Source organism: Schistocerca piceifrons, unplaced genomic scaffold, assembly GCF_021461385.2.
Source record: "Schistocerca piceifrons isolate TAMUIC-IGC-003096 unplaced genomic scaffold, iqSchPice1.1 HiC_scaffold_427, whole genome shotgun sequence".
NCBI lineage: Eukaryota > Metazoa > Arthropoda > Insecta > Orthoptera > Acrididae > Schistocerca > Schistocerca piceifrons.
Genome location: NW_025728653.1, coordinates 27,501 through 32,500, shown reverse-complemented (window position 1 = coordinate 32,500; position 5,000 = coordinate 27,501). Strand labels below are relative to the sequence as shown.

The 5,000-nt window shown below is 54.4% G+C and overlaps 1 non-coding gene across 1 annotated transcript in view; it reads right to left on the bottom strand.

Annotated features, from left to right (window-relative positions):
• The window catches only part of LOC124749040, a 1,909-nt gene extending 246 nt beyond the window's left edge, over nucleotides 1-1,663 (bottom strand). The window contains exon 1 of the ribosomal RNA XR_007011782.1: nucleotides 1-1,663. This exon is cut by the window's left edge and continues 246 nt beyond it. This is a non-coding gene — a ribosomal RNA (small subunit ribosomal RNA).
• Nucleotides 1,664-5,000: the final 3,337 nt, after the last annotated feature.

Sequence of the window (5,000 nt, the reverse complement as noted above, 5' to 3'; positions counted from 1 at the left end):
ATTGCAAGCCCCAATCCCTAGCACGAAGGAGGTTCAGCGGGTTACCCCGACCTTTCGGCCTAGGAAGACACGCTGATTCCTTCAGTGTAGCGCGCGTGCGGCCCAGAACATCTAAGGGCATCACAGACCTGTTATTGCTCAATCTCGTGCGGCTAGAAGCCGCCTGTCCCTCTAAGAAGAAAAGTAATCGCTGACAGCACGAAGGATGTCACGCGACTAGTTAGCAGGCTAGAGTCTCGTTCGTTATCGGAATTAACCAGACAAATCGCTCCACCAACTAAGAACGGCCATGCACCACCACCCACCGAATCAAGAAAGAGCTATCAATCTGTCAATCCTTCCGGTGTCCGGGCCTGGTGAGGTTTCCCGTGTTGAGTCAAATTAAGCCGCAGGCTCCACTCCTGGTGGTGCCCTTCCGTCAATTCCTTTAAGTTTCAGCTTTGCAACCATACTTCCCCCGGAACCCAAAAGCTTTGGTTTCCCGGAGGCTGCCCGCCGAGTCATCGGAGGAACTGCGGCGGATCGCTGGCTGGCATCGTTTATGGTTAGAACTAGGGCGGTATCTGATCGCCTTCGAACCTCTAACTTTCGTTCTTGATTAATGAAAACATACTTGGCAAATGCTTTCGCTTCTGTTCGTCTTGCGACGATCCAAGAATTTCACCTCTAACGTCGCAATACGAATGCCCCCGCCTGTCCCTATTAATCATTACCTCGGGTTCCGAAAACCAACAAAATAGAACCGAGGTCCTATTCCATTATTCCATGCACACAGTATTCAGGCGGGCTTGCCTGCTTTAAGCACTCTAATTTGTTCAAAGTAAACGTGCCGGCCCACCGAGACACTCAATAAAGAGCACCCTGGTAGGATTTCAACGGGGTCCGCCTCGGGACGCACGAGCACGCACGGGGCGGTCGCACGCCTTCGGCTCGCCCCACCGGCAGGACGTCCCACGATACATGCCAGTTAAACACCGACGGGCGGTGAACCAACAGCGTGGGACACAAATCCAACTACGAGCTTTTTAACCGCAACAACTTTAATATACGCTATTGGAGCTGGAATTACCGCGGCTGCTGGCACCAGACTTGCCCTCCAATAGATACTCGTTAAAGGATTTAAAGTGTACTCATTCCGATTACGGGGCCTCGGATGAGTCCCGTATCGTTATTTTTCGTCACTACCTCCCCGTGCCGGGAGTGGGTAATTTGCGCGCCTGCTGCCTTCCTTGGATGTGGTAGCCGTTTCTCAGGCTCCCTCTCCGGAATCGAACCCTGATTCCCCGTTACCCGTTACAACCATGGTAGGCGCAGAACCTACCATCGACAGTTGATAAGGCAGACATTTGAAAGATGCGTCGCCGGTACGAGGACCGTGCGATCAGCCCAAAGTTATTCAGAGTCACCAAGGCAAACGGACCGGACGAGCCGACCGATTGGTTTTGATCTAATAAAAGCGTCCCTTCCATCTCTGGTCGGGACTCTGTTTGCATGTATTAGCTCTAGAATTACCACAGTTATCCAAGTAACGTGGGTACGATCTAAGGAACCATAACTGATTTAATGAGCCATTCGCGGTTTCACCTTAATGCGGCTTGTACTGAGACATGCATGGCTTAATCTTTGAGACAAGCATATGACTACTGGCAGGATCAACCAGGGAGCTGCGTCAACTAGAGCTGAGCAGCCGGCCGCCCGGGAGTGTGTCCCGGGGGCCCGCGCGAACACGCAAGCGTCCGCTCAATCATTCTGCAAACAGGAGGAGGCTGAGCTCCCCTGCACAATACACCTCGAAACCCTCTCAGGTCCCGGCGGCGCGCAGCGCCGTCCCAAGTACTTGGTCGGGTTCGAGAGAGGCGCAATCGCCCGGAGTTAGGCGAGTAGACGCTTTCGGTGCGACCACCCGTGCTCCCAACTGAGCTTGCCGCTGCCGACAGAGGCCCGGGAGCGTGCTGTCGTGGCATTGCCGGCGGGAGACAACACGCGCCACCTACGGTGACCGGCAGCTCCAACGCCAGCGCCACAGAAGGACAAAAGCCCCACTTGGGTGCCGAAGCGAACTCTCCCAGCACAGCGCACACGCCAACACATCCGCACAGCTGCGATACAAACCACCAGCGAGAACCGCTGGGGCGACCGAGCAGCAGACGGCGTCGCGGCGCCGAGCGCCGGGCGGCGGCGCATCCTCAACGCACACAGTCCTCAATCGGACCAGCACACTGCAGATGTCCACCGCGCTTCGCACCGGGCCCGCGAGGACCTACTTTGGCCGCACGGCGCCGCGCGCAGGGTGCGCCGGCGCGCAGCTGCGACGCCTGCCGCGTCCGTCGGCCGGCGCGCCTGCCACTGGCCGCCCCCACCAGCCGGCTGTAGCGCGTGCGCCCACGCACCGCGCGGCCAGCACGCCGGGAGGCGCCCCCTCACCGGCCGGGGACGGTCCCACCCAGCCACCGCCGCGTATCGCTTCACACCCAGATGCCGTTCAGTTTCGTCGGCATGGTGGGTATCGCTGGAACAACCGGTTAGTACCTCAACCTATCGTCGCCATCACCGATTCACCCCTAGCGAGAACAACCGCACCACAACGGGTTACCATTTCTTCATTTGCGTAACTTCACCAGAAAACGTAGGCGTCCATCGCCATTTGCAACTTCAACCATTATTGCATGCCTGTGTCAGGTGTCACGCCACACTACGTCTGCCCACATACACGCAACAAAATGTGCACGCCTAGACAATACGTGGAAGGTGGCCCCCGTACGTATGCGATGTCCATTGCTCGAACGACTGTCAACCGGCTTCTGTAGCATGTCGCAGATATGGAACGCGCTGCACCATGCCATCACGGTGTGTGAGGAGAGACGACTAGGTCCGAATACATCAACAGACAGCTCATGCTGATCGCCATCCACGGCGTCCGTTCCTCCCACACGTCTCTATGGCGTACCACACTGCAATCCAGCTCTCATAGGGAGACGACACGTAGCTGCGTGCACAATATTTGCACTGTATGGTCCGCCGTTTTTGGGCGCAGTCGTTGTACGGTCACACATGTGCCACGATGTATCATTCAGTACATAAGGACGAATGTGCAGTACAGATTGTGGTTCACGCGTACGACATCAGCGGACAGTTGACACAGGCCGCACCACAACGTAGCCTGCGTACGTCGCATGCGAAGGGCATTGAACATGCAAACTTGTCACCAACCACCTTGCGAAGGCAGGGGGCAAGGTGGGGACGTGGGGAGAGGTGGGGGGGGGGGGGGGGCGGCATGTACGCCCTGCTGCCATCCACATTACAGTGTACAGCAGGAGCATGTGGAAAGTCAGCAAGACTTGCAAGGTGTTTAACATGAAGCGATACACAGGGGAGCGGGCAGTGCGAGTAGCGAACTATATTGCGAGGGTTGCGGGTGGGCAACACTACACTAATTGAACGAGTCGTATAACAATTACAGAGCAGGTTTAGGCGACAACGTGGGTTACGATAGGCGACAACGTGGGTTACGTTAGGGGACAACGTGGGTTACGTTAGGGGACAACGTGGGTTACGTTAGGGGACAACGTGGGTTACGTTAGGGGACAACGTGGGTTACGTTAGGGGACAACGTGGGTTACGTTAGGGGACAACGTGGGTTACGTTAGGGGACAACGTGGGTTAGGTTAAGGCACAACATGGGTTAGGTTAAGGCACAACATGGGTTAGGTTAAGGCACAACATGGGTTAGGTTAAGGCACAACATGGGTTAGGTTAAGGCACAACATGGGTTAGGTTACGGCACAACATGGGTTAGGTTAAGGCACAACATGGGTTAGGTTAGGGGACAACATGGGTTAGGTTAGGGGACAACATGGGTTAGGTTAAGGCACAACATGGGTTAGGTTAAGGCACAACATGGGTTAGGTTAGGGGACAACATGGGTTAGGTTAGGGCACAACATGGGTTAGGTTAGGGGACAACATGGGTTAGGTTAGGGGACAACATGGGTTAGGTTAGGGGACAACATGGGTTAGGTTAGGGGACAACATGGGTTAGGTTAGGGGACAACATGGGTTAGGTTAGGGGACAACATGGGTTAGGTTAGGGGACAACATGGGTTAGGTTAGGGGACAACATGGGTTAGGTTAAGGCACAACATGGGTTAGGTTAGGGGACAACATGGGTTAGGTTAGGGGACAACATGGGTTAGGTTAGGGGACAACATGGGTTAGGTTAGGGGACAACATGGGTTAGGTTAGGGGACAACATGGGTTAGGTTAAGGCACAACATGGGTTAGGTTAGGGCACAACATGGGTTAGGTTAGGGCACAACATGGGTTAGGTTAGGGCACAACATGGGTTAGGTTAGGGGACAACATGGGTTAGGTTAGGGGACAACATGGGTTAGGTTAGGGGACAACATGGGTTAGGTTAGGGGACAACATGGGTTAGGTTAGGGGACAACATGGGTTAGGTTAGGGGACAACATGGGTTAGGTTAGGGGACAACATGGGTTAGGTTAGGGGACAACATGGGTTAGGTTAGGGGACAACATGGGTTAGGTTAGGGGACAACATGGGTTAGGTTAAGGCACAACATGGGTTAGGTTAAGGCACAACATGGGTTAGGTTAGGGGACAACATGGGTTAGGTTAGGGGACAACATGGGTTAGGTTAGGGGACAACATGGGTTAGGTTAAGGCACAACATGGGTTAGGTTAGGGGACAACATGGGTTAGGTTAAGGCACAACATGGGTTAGGTTAGGGGACAACATGGGTTAGGTTAGGGGACAACATGGGTTAGGTTAAGGCACAACATGGGTTAGGTTAAGGCACAACATGGGTTAGGTTAAGGCACAACATGGGTTAGGTTAGGGGACAACATGGGTTAGGTTAGGGGACAACTTGGGTTAGGTTAGGGGACAACATGGGTTAGGTTAAGGCACAACATGGGTTAGGTTAAGGCACAACATGGGTTAGGTTAGGGGACAACATGGGTTAGGTTAGGGGACAACATG